This window comes from Trifolium pratense, linkage group LG5, assembly GCF_020283565.1.
Source record: "Trifolium pratense cultivar HEN17-A07 linkage group LG5, ARS_RC_1.1, whole genome shotgun sequence".
Classification (NCBI taxonomy): Eukaryota; Viridiplantae; Streptophyta; class Magnoliopsida; order Fabales; family Fabaceae; genus Trifolium; species Trifolium pratense.
This window is the reverse complement of record NC_060063.1, coordinates 31,243,286-31,256,961: the sequence shown is the minus strand read 5'-3', so window position 1 is coordinate 31,256,961 and position 13,676 is coordinate 31,243,286. Positions and strand designations below refer to the sequence as shown.

The 13,676-nt window shown below is 35.4% G+C and overlaps 1 long non-coding RNA gene across 1 annotated transcript; it reads right to left on the bottom strand.

Moving 5' to 3' along the window:
• Window positions 1-7,984: 7,984 nt before the first annotated feature.
• On the bottom strand, window positions 7,985-10,116 carry LOC123882828. Its single transcript, XR_006799995.1, has 3 exons — window positions 9,623-10,116; window positions 9,361-9,462; window positions 7,985-8,268 (listed from the first exon to the last, which is right to left on the bottom strand). It is a non-coding gene; the product is annotated as an uncharacterized LOC123882828 (long non-coding RNA).
• Window positions 10,117-13,676: the final 3,560 nt, after the last annotated feature.

The following is a 13,676-nucleotide window of genomic DNA, read 5'->3' as shown; positions in this document are numbered from 1 at the left end:
AATCCAGTTCAACACTCAAGAACCAAACACATAGACATCAGGCATCATTTCATAAGAGACCTTGTTGAAGACAATTGTGTGGAACTCAAGCACATTAGTACAAGTGAACAGCTAGCTGACATTTTTACAAAGGCGCTTGATGCTAATCAATTTGAATTTTTAAGGGGCAAATTGGGAATTTGCCTGCATGAAGAAGCATAGCAGTTACAGCAGTTGAGGCGTGCAAAAGGAAACCGTTTTCTCTCCCATCATTCAATGCACGCTAATTTAGGGAAATCATTACAAACTTCCCTTAAATATGTCTGTACACGCAATCAATGCACTTTCATTAAAATCCTAATTTTCTACCGTGAACCCTATTCTTCCACTTCCAACCTCAACTTTCATCCATTCAACTTCCTAAACCTCAAAAATCATCATCCAAACATGTCTGAATCTTCCCAAACTACAAAGTCCGGCCGTTCTACTCGATCAAAGGCACTAATCATCAAGGATGCTGTACCTGTTACAACTGTTCGTGCTTCCAAATCTAAAGCTCAAACAAATGTCGCTGAGAAGAAAGGGAAAGGAAAAACTGCTGAAAAGAAAGAAACTCCAAAAGTAAGTGATGATATCTCTCCTTCGACGGTGAAATCTAGTAAAGGAACTTCTAAAAGGAAGAGAAGGGATTATAAATCTAAGTTTGCTCTGTCTATGTCCGATTTGGTTTTTGAATCGAATGTTAACACATCCGAGAAAGCAACCAAAGTAGAATCTCAGAACCCTAAATCTGTCTCCGAAGTTGTTGAAACACTTATTTCAATTGCTGGAAACCCTAATCAAGATAATTTGGGATCTGATGCTGAGAAGAGAGATCTGAATAATGTGCCTGTTGATACTGAGATGGAAGACACTCCTACAGAGGTTGAGCCTAATATTGCTGAGAAATCACCAACAATTGCTGAGATGGTGGCTGAAAAATCAATCCCTGTTGTTACTGAAGAAGTTGTAATGAAGGATGTTGAAACATCCTTGAATGAGAATGAAGAAGTAGAAACTGCAACTGCTGAGGAAGAACCTGTGAAGGAAACTGTTGCTGAAAAGGATGTTGAGACAACTGCCACAACATCTGAGTCTACAGATGAAGAAACTGGGACTGCTGATGAGGGTACTTCTGATCATGAAGGGGACACTCAATCTGAAGAGAGTAACCAGTCCATCCCTACAGATGAGCAAGAAGTTGAAGCTGACAAGCCTGCAGAAGCTGAGAAAGAGAAAGATGTTGTTGATGTTGATGATTATGTCACCACCAAAACTGCTGAAAAATCAACTGGTGGTATAACAAAGAGATTGAGAAGTTGTACAGGGAAGGCTGTGCCCACTGCAACCAAGACTCCTACACCAAGAATCAAAACAAAAGGTGTTGGACCAGTCAAAGGTTGGAGCAAAGTTCTCTCCCCTCCGAGTAAGAAGAAGGAAACGCTGAAGAGAAAGAAGGAGTCATCTAGTGACTCAGACTATGATGTTGCTGAAGATGTTGCTAACATCTCATCTGCCAATCCTAAGAGAGCTACTGTGAAGAAGGCTCCTCAAGGTGTTGAAGAAGCCCCATGTGATAACATCTCTTTCCATCGTGCTGCATTTGCATTAAGATGGGACTATATTTATCAAAGGAGATTAGCTGTTGAAAGAGAACTGAACAAAGATGCTCTCAAATGTCAAGACATCTTTGACTACATCAAAGAAGCTGGTCTGATGAAGACAGTCTGTGACTTCAGTCCCTGCTATGAGCTGCTGGTGAAAGAATTTATTGTGAATATCCCTGAAGAATGTGATAATCCACTGAGCAAGGACTACCACAAAGTTTTTGTCAGAGGTAAATGTATCAATTTCTCCCCTGTTGTGATTAATAATTACTTAGGAAGATCTATAGAACCTAAGGCTGAATTAGAGGTTGCTAATGATGTTGTGAGTGCTGAGATAACTGGTGGTAAGGTTAAGGTCTGGCCTACAAAGAAGCTGATACCCACGAGTAAATTGAATGTCAAATATGCCATCCTAAATAGGATAGGGTCAACCAATTGGGTACCAACCAAGCATGCAACCAATGTTGCTACAAACCTGGGTAGATTTATATATGCTGTAGGAACCAAGTTTGATTATGACTATGGAACCTTTATTTTTGATCAAACCATTAAGCTTTTTGGTAATCACAATGTTATTGATCATGTTGGGACATCTGCTGCTGGAGCTGCTGTTATGACCAAAAAGGAGATTATTGCTGGTTTAAAGGCTCAATGTCAGGACATTGATAAACAGCAGGCTGAGCTTGAGGAGAGAAAGAATGTGTTCTTGAAAATGATTGAAGGATTGGCAGCTGATGAGGTACCTGTGAAAGCTAGTGCAAATGTGACTGCTACAGGTGAACAAAACAATGAAGACGAGGATGAAGGCTATGCTACTGCTACAGATGAGGAAGAAGCTTCTGATAGCAGTGATGATGAATGATTTTTTAATCTTTTTATGTTTTACTGAACTTTGTTATTTGGTTTGTGGGTGTATTTGTGCCCTGAATTTTAGCACCTTCTGAGTGCATGGTCTGTACTTTTAATTCTGCACTTTGGATACTTAACTTTCCTGTTTTGGCACATTTTGTGGCTAAAAAGGGGGAGTAGTACTTTGCTTTGTTTGTTTCTGCTACATGTTGTTGTGTCTTTTGTTATGACATGTTTTTAAGTAGCAGTAAGCAAGTATTCAGGGGGAGTGAAAATTTTACCCTGAGATGATGCACAAGCTGATGAAGTCAGGGGGAGTTTGCTACTGAATGGATGCTGCCCTGATTGGACGAACATGTGCTAGAAGATGTGCTCCCATATGTCACAACACCTTTGATGACATATGACATATGATATATGTTTTGCTCTGATACCACGCTCTATTTTGCTCGAGGCAATTTGATGATAACTCCGCTGCTGCTGCCTCTGATGCATATTTTTCACCTATGTGAAATTTTGTTTAAATGATGCTCTAACATTCCTTCTTTTGTGTGATCATGGTGATTTGAAGGATTGCGCTTTTTAATCTCTCAAGGGTAATGGCCTGAAATTGTTTTAGCCAAAAATTGCCAAAGGGGGAGATTGTTGGATATTTGAATTGGCTTAATTTTGCTAAAACAAATATACTAACAAGATGTTGGAAAACATGTTACAACATCATATTTATTCAAGGAAATCTCGCGCATTTATGAGAGCATCTGCTATATATGGAAATCCACTTAAAGAGCACGCTCAATGGAGATTTGATCTGATCAGGAGTTTTAAGGATAAGACAGACTTAATGGTACAACGGTATGATCACAAATATCCTATAAAGTACTTAAACACTTTTGGAAAGTTTCTATACATTCTTAATGAAGATCAAAAAAAAAAAAAAAATCAGATCATCCTTTATGATTCTCAAGGAGCGTCTGAGCATTTGTGAAGAAAGAGGAGCGTGCCTAATCATTATATATACGAAGACCAAGCTCAAGAATATACATCTCATTTGAAAATATTAGTTCACATATTGAGTCTTTGTTGAGTCTTTGTTGAGTGTTTTATTATTTGATTGTAATTCTTGCTTGTGGATTCTATAACACAAGTTAAGAAGTGAGTTTGTTATTTTAAGGTTACTCCTAAGCTTTGAAGTACGGAGTTTACCGTGTGTGATTCACTTAAAGCTTTTAAGCAAAAGTGAAGTGTTGTCTTGGCAAGTTGTCGCCACATCATTCTTAACATTGTATAATCAACACAGGTTGTGTTGTGTGAGTGGAAGTGAGATGGGATCTCATGTCTAGGAGTTCCTAGGCAGAAGTTGCATGAGTAGTGTCGAGGTTATAAGGCGTAAACCAGGGGTTTGCTGGAGGTCTTAGTGTAAGGCGTAAATCCTAGGGTTTGCTGGAGGTCTTAGTAACTAGAGCTATTAGTGGATTTCCTTCCTGGATTGGTATCCCCCAGAGTAGGCAGTTGGCTGAACTGGGTTAACAATTACTTGTGCACTTTATTTATTTTCTGTCAGTATTTTATATGTTATGTAAGATGTGCCAACAATAGAAACAACATTATTCATATAGTAGTTGTTGGGACATCTTCGGTAACATCATTCCAGTGATACCAGAATTTCACTCTTTTTCCTTCACTAGGATTTTTTCCCAATAGGTTTTTCTCTAGTAAGGTTTTAATGAGGCATATCCTCAATGGACATCTAAGGGGGAGTGTTATGAATATATTAGTAGATGTCCATTAGTCTTGGCCCATATTCATTGGCCCATATATTATCCTATAAATAGAGCATATGATACAATGTGTCATACACCTTGAATAGAACAATACAAGAGTCTATTCCTTTCTCTTCTCCATTTATCTCCTTCTTCTCTATTCTAGTTATTCTCTAGAAATAGTTCATAACAAATACAAATATATTAACACTCTTGTTCTCATGGAAGAATTCTCCTGTATAAACGTGTTAAAATAAATCCCCCGAGCAAAGAAAAAAAGTATAAATGCAGGGTTTTCTACATCTCAACCATCGATGAAAAAAAGTAATATGAATTTATGATAGAGAAATTGTTTACCACCACAAGCTTTTACTAATCCCTTAATTTTTGAAATGGCCTTAATTTATGGGGTTCATCCAATATTTGACATTTCCAAAAATATATTGCATTACCATATATTTTCCAACTACTTTAAATATACTATAGTCAATAAAAATATATACTACGGTCAATTTTTTTTAATGTATTCATAAAAAGAAATTAGTGTAGCTATAATTATTTATAAAAAAAATATTTCATTTTAAAAAAAATTATTTCGTTTTAATGTACCTATAGTTTTTATAAAATAAAAATTATTAAAAACCTTTTATTTAAAATATAAAAATTAAAATCCTTTTCCTTAAAATATAAAAAAAATCATTTAGATAAATACTTCTTTTAATTAGTTTTTTATTTTATGCCAAAGATTAATACAAAATTATTTTTAGAGGATATTCTTTTATTCATACTTTTAATTCGAATTTTCTATAATTATATAGATTGATATTTCCATTTTTATTAAACAAAATGCGTGGCTAATATACGCCCAAATATATTAATATATTTCAATTTCATTATTTTATTTGCTGAAAAAAAATGAGCAAGTAAACATTTATTAGAATTAGAATTCTTTGAATTCTTGCCATATATGATTTTAATTGCAGTAAAAAAATGTATTGATGAGTGAATCAATTAATTAATATCAATCAGCACCAATTTTGCGGAAAAAAAAAAAGTGTATAGAAAGAATGAATGTGACTTCTAATTGACAAATTTTACGGATTCAAAAACTGCAAATGCATCGCATGAATTTCATAATTCTCTACCACCATATAAAATTATCAATTATATATATCCAGAAACTTTACATAATTGGAAGAAAAAAAACACTACATTACATAATCGTAAAAAAGAAATTAAATCACATAGATAATCCTATAACTCCTACAAAAATAAATCCAATGGATATTGGACCTTTGCAATGGGGAACTGCACTCAGGTAATATATGTATATATATATCATGATGAGAAGGCATCGAATCAATTTTTTTTACAATTACATGTGATACAGTTTTCATTGTGCATCAAATGCGATTTATAATTAACAAAAAAAAATGACATAAATGTGATTTATAATTGACATAAATGTTTACCAATTTAAAATTTAAAATTTAAAAATATGCAGTCAATAAATCGTTTTTTACTGATAGCATAAATTAATAGACTAAAGGCTTAAATTAATAGTTGAGATATGGTGGAATGCTAGGTCAGTCAACATGTAATAATTGTGAATATTAATAGACTAAAGGCTTAAATGCAGTTTTACCCCCTATTTTGATTAAATCGGAATTTTACCCTATTTGTTTTAAAACGCGGACTTTTACCCCCTTGTTTTATAATTTTTTGGATTTTGCCCCCTCTAAAATTCTGCTTTCGAGTCACAACTTCAAAGCGTCGTACACAACTCAATTTGAATCAATAATTCACAAAACGTATACCTAAATGACCGTAATCGAGTTATATTTCCACAGAATCAAACCTCATTAAATTTTTTCACAGAATCAAACCTCATTAAATTTTTTCACAGAATCAAACTCCACTAAATTTGGAGTTACAGAGAGAGATTAATTATCATTTTAGTGAAGGTCTGTACAAATCAATTATTGTATGAAACTACTACTGATATTTTTGTCATGTCTCTCACCCTATAGCTCATTTTTCAATAGTATTTACATGTCCGGAAAGCTAACGAAATTACCCTTGTTGTCATTTAAATTTCGTCAAATTTGGAGCTACGATGTGTTTGGTAGACGATGTTGAATTTGAAGGTCATAAGTAGATTTCTGCAAAAATAGTAATTGGACAGACCTTCACTAAAACGGTAATTAATCTCTCTTTGTAACTCCAAATTTAGTGTGGTTTGATTCTGTGGAAATCTAACACGATTATGATCATTTCGGTATTCGTTTGGTGAATTATTGATCTAAATTGAGTTGTGTGCGAAGCTTTGAAGTTGTGACTCGAAAGCAGATTTTGTGCAGAATTTTGGGAACATACCTTCACTAAAACGGTAATTAATCTCTTTTTGTAACTCCAAATTTAGTGGGGTTTGATTCTGTGGAAAGATAACTCGATTACGGTCATTTCGATATCCGTTTGGTGAATTATTGATCCAAATTGAGTTGTGTGCGAAGCTTTGAAGTTGTGACTCGAAAGCAGAATTTTAGGGGGGGAAAAATCCAAAAAATTATAAAACGGGGGGGTAAAAGTCCGCGTTTTAAAACAGGGGGGTAAAATTCCGATTTAATCAAAACAGGGAGGGCAAAACTGCATTTAAGCCTAGACTAAATATCAAATCAAGGAGAAGAGAGGATTATTGCAAGCATGCCATGTGGTTGGAGAGAAGAATATTAATACACTAATTATCAACATCGATCTTCCTTGAATTTAAATTACATACTTTTTATTTATTTTTTTAGAATTTTCAGACATATTCCAATTAAAACATACCTTAATTGTAAACCAAAAAATAATTGTTAAAACCGAAAATAATTCATTTGATGAAATTAATTTAATATGATAATTAATTGTTTTGCTTTTGACTAAGTGAGAATTAATTGTTAAATGCACAAGAGAAGAGAATCATTTTTACAATGTCATGTGTACAAATTTCTTTGAAAAAATGTTCCCAAATAATATAATAATAGATTCTAATTTAATTCGTTGTCATCTATTTTCCAATTTAATATGTTTATGATATTCAATTCATTGTTTTTTTCAATTATATATGATCACCTACAATATCATATTTATATTACTATATAGGGTAAATGATCATTTACCCCCCTGCAAAATAAGCAAATTTTCGTTTACCCCCTATGCAGATTTTTTTTCTGTTTACCCCCCTGCAATAAATAGATTCACTCATTTTGCCCCCGTGTGTACAGCAGGACATGTGAATGTGCAAATCTGTTGACATGGCTTGTACACGTGGAAAAAATAATTAATTTTTTTTTTAAATTCCACGTCAGATAATTTTTTTTTAAAAAAAAAATTCCTACAAAATAAAAAAACGTATTTTCTTTTTTTTTTCCCAAGAAAACCCTACAAATAAAATTTTTTTCCTACAAATTTTTTTAAAAAAATTCCTGCAAAAAAATTAATTTTTTTTCCTACAAAGAATTTAAAAAAATTTCCAACAAAAAAAAATGATTTTTTTTATTTTGCTCCCAAAATAAATATTTACTCCAAAATAAACTTTTTAAAGATTTATTTTCAAATCTTTTTGAATTAAAAAAAAACATGATCTTTATTTTTTAAAAACAAAACATTATTTTTTTGTTAATCTCTTTGAATTAAAAAAATAGAAAAAGAAGTTTTATTCGTGTTATAACACCCCATATTGATTTATCTAGAATAACAATAGGAGCATACATAACTAAATTAGGATACATTAAAATTTTGCGGAATAAATTGGGTTCTCCACAAGATAGTATGAGGAAAATACCAACATTACATGGTTTAACTAAACTGAATAGACTGTCATAATGTAAGTGTTAACAACTTTACATTAGAACCATGGTAACTGATAAATACATGTACATGTGGCATATTCCTATATAATAGTTTCTTAAACTGGAAGGTAATCATGAACAGATTTCTATAATCTCGCCGATTCGTCCAGTCCTCAGCTTCTTGAACGAACAACCTGTTACCTATAATCAATAATCGTGGGGTGAGACTACTAAGCCTCAGTGAATTTCTTACTACCCACAACTTGGTGTGCTAACACCGGGGTCCTGAAAATAGCTGATCACTGATAAACATATATTCATTAAAGAATAACATAACATAAATAAAGGTGTATCACACAATTATAATCTTATTCATTTTACAGGAAGCTTTCGAGGTGAGTATGTCTCGAAAGATCCACTAAGGATGTTCTCCTATTAGGATGTTCTCCACTCAGGATGTCCTCCACTTAGGATGTTCTCCTCTACCCGTTGTGACATAGCTATGCCACGTTGGTCTTACTCACATTAATTACTTAACGGATTTTCACTAATGTACGGAAAACCTGTCATAGCATAAAGCTATACTAATAAGTGGTTTGGGAATTAACCACTATTGATCAACTATTCTATTTAACTAACTTAACATAATAACCCATTCCCGGGGGGAGCTTACATGCATAGTTCTAGTTTTGATTTCTACTTATACTCATATTTTAGAGCATGTACGTTTCGGTTCCATCCAAGATGATTAGGTACTTCGTATTTTAAAATTGTTTTAGTGTTTCTGGACAGTTAGGGACTATTCTGAGTTTTTCATGCATCGATTCAAAAGTACTAAAAATATCTTGATTTTCCCGGAGACCTTGTACCGACTCAAGCCATGCTTGCACCGGTTCAACTTACCCAGAATTTTCCAATCTGCACTCTGTGACCTCTTGCACCGGTTCATCATAATAATGCACCGGCTCAACATGCCCAGACTGCCCATTGTACTCATTTATGGTTGAACAGGCTCAACCAGATCTTGCACCGATGCAAGATCGTGAAAAAGTGTGGAAAAACCTGTAGAATCATACTCCAAACAGTCCCTAGTTGTCTCTAACCATTTCTAACACCCTAATCATCATAGATACAACCAACACAGTAACATACAATGGGGAATTTAGTTCAATTTCATTATTAATCCATTTATGAGTTGTCTAAATTACTAATCATGTTATAAACATACATAATGAAATCAAAACCCTATGCTTTGGACTTATGGTTGCCATGTCTCTACTTAAAGAAACCCACCTGAAATTGAAGTTGAACCGCACACGCACTATCGACATCTTCGGAGCTCACCAAAATGCAGGTTTTGCATATAAGGTACTTCAAATCCGCATAGAGAATTTTCTGCATAAAATCCATATCAGACCCTCAACTTCAGAAGCCTTCTGAGACTTCAATATTTATCCAAAAATTACAAATTTGGTACCCAATCGAAGGGAATTTCGTCAGCTTTCCATAGAAACAAGAATCACTCAATTCGGATTTACAGGGAGATATCTATTACCTTTTAAATGAAGGCCTATCCAGAATACGAGTTTCACACCATTCTTCCCATCTTCTTGATTCTCTAGTTTTACTTAATTTCTCCAACACCCACAAGTTTGTATTTGTTTACATGTAATCCACAGGAATGAAGGAATAAGGATTTAGGGCTAAAGCTTCAATTTAATTAAAGAAAGAAGAGAATTTGTGAGTATTGTTTTTACCTTAAATTCCTTGTAATCCAACAACTCTTGAATTGCTAGAATCCAACACATGCAGCTTAAATCCATGGAGGTTGACATCAGTGAACTCATGAGAATGAGAAGGAGAGTTGGCGTGGCTTAAGAGAGGGATATGAGAGATTTTCAAGTGTTTACCTTGTTCCTAATGGTATTAGGAAGCCATAGAAGGAATTGCATGTGATTTTGGAGCATGGGGTAATGGGTTTATGGAATTGAAGTGAAGGTGTTGATGTTTGAGAGACAAGGGCGTGAGACGGAAGATGAGAGTTCTGATTGTGAGGTATGGGTTAAAGTTTATATTTATGTTAAATATTCACATTATTTTTATATTATGTTATAAATAAATATTTTTATTAAAAATATGTAATAGTTTAGTAGAGTTGTATTGTTTTAAATTGATTTATATATATTATAATATAATAATATAAATAAAATAAATAAATATATATTATGCGGGTATGGGGCGGGGTGGGTACTAAGGTACCCGTACCCGCACTCATACCCGTTCATTTTTGCGGGTAATTACTCATACCCGTGCCCGTACCCAAAATGCGGGTTTTTACCCTACCCGTTGTGGGTAATTTTTGCGGGTACCCTCTGGGTATGGGTCAAATTGCCATTCATAAAAATAAGAGGTGGATAAGTAATCTAGGCTAAGTCTTGGTAAAAAGAAGTGAGGTCAACAAGCTAAGTTGTTTTAAGTCGTGAAAGAGTCTTACTGATTTAATTGAACGCTTCCTAAATTAATTATCATTACTAATAATTAAAAGGGTAAATGATCGCAAAATAAGCAAATTTTCGTTTACCTCCTTGTTTACGTGGAAATTTGGTAAACAACCGCTAGTTTAAGTATTTAAACTCGCGAGATCAACTAGTAAATCTCAGGACAATTTTGTGTTTATTCGTTTTAGGAAAACTGTTTGAATGTTCGTTTTAACAAGGAAACAAACACTTAGGAATTACAACGTTTCTAAAAGATACAAGAGAAACTAGTTCGAATCGCCTCGAAGTAGCAGTTCTCAAGCAAGTATTTGAAATTAAACTTAAAGAAAATTACTGGAAAGCAAATTGCATTGAATGAAAAGCAATTACAAATAAAGATGGTTCACAAAACATACATTTCTCCTCTGAATTCCGTTCGTTCGATCGCTGAGTACTTAGAATTTTAGAGAGAGTGTTTGTATAAAATTTTGTGACCCTTGTTCTGAATGAAAAACTACTATAAATACTACTACAAAGTGGTAACTGTTTCTTGATCATCTGGACGCTCCTCCATCTGCCACGTCGACCACGTTCTCCACTTTCATCTTTCATTCCTTCAGCGCGCGCCAATGCCTCTTGGGCCGCTCGTTGTTCCTTCTTTGGGCTTGGCCCAACTCTCCATCGGTTCGATTTCGCGCTTTTGATAGCTTTCTGGCAAAACCAAAACTGAAGCGTTATCCATATCTCTCGAAGCGCTCTTTGGCTTCGACCTAGTTGGCTTTCGACGCCAACTTTGAAAGTTTCATTTTGACAATATCACCTCCAAATAAATACTGGACCCACCAATTATATTTAATTGATAAATACCAAATTTATATCCAACAAATTGCCCCCCAAAAATGCCATTTTCGACTGTGTCTATCGAAAGAGGAAGTGGCGTTTTTGAAAGTACTAATGGATATCTTTCTTTTCCATTTATCTCTCCTATCGTTTAGGCTGCCATTCAAAACTTTGGATTGGCTCCAAAACTTGTTTTTTCTTTCCACCTGTCAAGGGGTTTGGACACTTGTCAACATAGGAAGTTGAAAAAATTTGTTATTTTCCTCAATCCGCGTGCCTCTATAAATAGCCAGATTCTTCCTTTATTGCGTTTTTCTCCAATTTTCGCTCTGTCAACTGTTCATCTTCTTCTTCATCTTCTGCGATTCTTTCTTGAATTCTTGCTTTCAAAAGACTTCTTGTTCTCACCTTTCTGTTTATCACCAAGTCATTACTTTTCTTTTCACTTGAATTCTCCTCAACTATCTCAAACAACCTGTGATTCCCAAATTTAACCCTAATCCGTTCTTTTACACCATCTTTACACCTTCATCAATGGCGTCAGGTTCAAATGTTGGAAAAATCCTTCCTTACGCCGGTAAGTGGACCGCCGCCACTCTTTCTTCTTACGATACGGATGTGGTTCCAGAACCATCGTTGCGTCTGGACTTGCAAAAGTTTTGGGAAAATCAATTGATCTTTCCTTATTCTGTTGATAATCTTGTGCATGCGTTTGGGGGACCCAAACCAAGTGATAAAAGTCGGAATTCCAAGGTTTTGTCTATTTTTCCCGTTTATAAACCTTGTGCTCCTAGGGTTTTCATCAGTGAACCCTATAATTTTAGCTATATCAAGGCGCCTAACAGAGTGTTTCGATCGGCTCCTTCTTTGAATGACCAATACCTTGGCTGGTTAGACAGGGTACAACGTGATAAAGCTGATATTTGGCAAGCCTGTGGTATTTATGACCTTATTCAACTCTCTCGGACAGGCCTTAAATACCAGCAAGAGATGATTATTGCTGCTTTACACTTCTTTGAGTCTTCTACCAACACCTTCCACTTCGAATGTGGCATGATGACTCCTACACTGCTGGATGTTGCTGCCATTACTGGCTTATCGCCTCTTGGCGACACTTATGATCCTTGCAAAGCTTCCGACACCATTAAATTTGATTTTCGAAACAAGTCTTACTCCAAATACATCGTGGAAAATCGAAAGACTAGCGATGAAGTAAGTGACGAAGAACACGTTGCTTTCCTAACCTTATGGCTATCGCAGTATGTCTTCTGCACTCAATCTCTCCAAGTAGCCAAGAAATTCATCCCTATGACTATTCAACTACATGAATGTCAGCAATTCAACTTCGCTCGACTTATTCTTGGATGTCTTTATGAATCCATGAGGGATGCTTGTGAACACCTTAAGAGAACAGGCGATGGATCTACCTTTTTAGGTGCTGGCCCCTTTTGGTTGCTGCAATTATGCTAACTGCCACTTTTCATGCTGAACTTGACCTTTTCTTACCTGAGCCATACTATGAGGAATCGAGAACACGTCAAATCGAAGGCACAAGGCTGGCGAGGATGGTGCCTAGGGAAAGAGGCCTTGGTTATGATGTAGCTTTCCAACAGTATTTTAATGCTTTTCTCAGCCTGAAGAAGTTCAAGCCTAGCTTTGCTCCTTTTGTGGATAGGCCACTTGGTCCTCCTTGGTTTACTCACAGATTTCCTTCTCCACCAGAATTTGAGATGGTAACCAACAGCATTTGGAATTCTTACTTGATGCCTACAGTCTTGTCTTGTCGAATTGGCTTGACCTCTGGAGATTTTGGGTTAGTTGGCTACTTCCCAAACCTGGTGTCTCGCCAATTTGGCTTAACTCAAATACTCCCTAAGAGCATATACTTGGAAGAGAGGGAGGTTTGTTTAGGCAAGCATGGCATGACAGAACCACAGTTCCATTCATTCTTGAACCATTTCAATCAGCCTTCTTATGAGCTTACCCCATTCGACTTCGCTCCCTCACATGCCTGCACTAGGGAATTTTTTACCTGGTGGTCTCGACACTATGAAGGACGCCTGGTTGACAAGACTGCCTTGCTTACTGCTATCTCTAATGGGTTCGACTCGTCTATTTTGAACAAGATTAAGTCGAAACTGAACGCCAGAGGTATTCTTTTTGGTTCTACTTTTCCTTGCATCATTTTTTACCTTGCGTGCTTTTCTCTTATGCGCACTTCTCCAATGCAGGGAGTAAGTCGAAGGCAGGTTCCAGCAATTCTAACAAACCTCTTCCTCCACCACCTAAAGT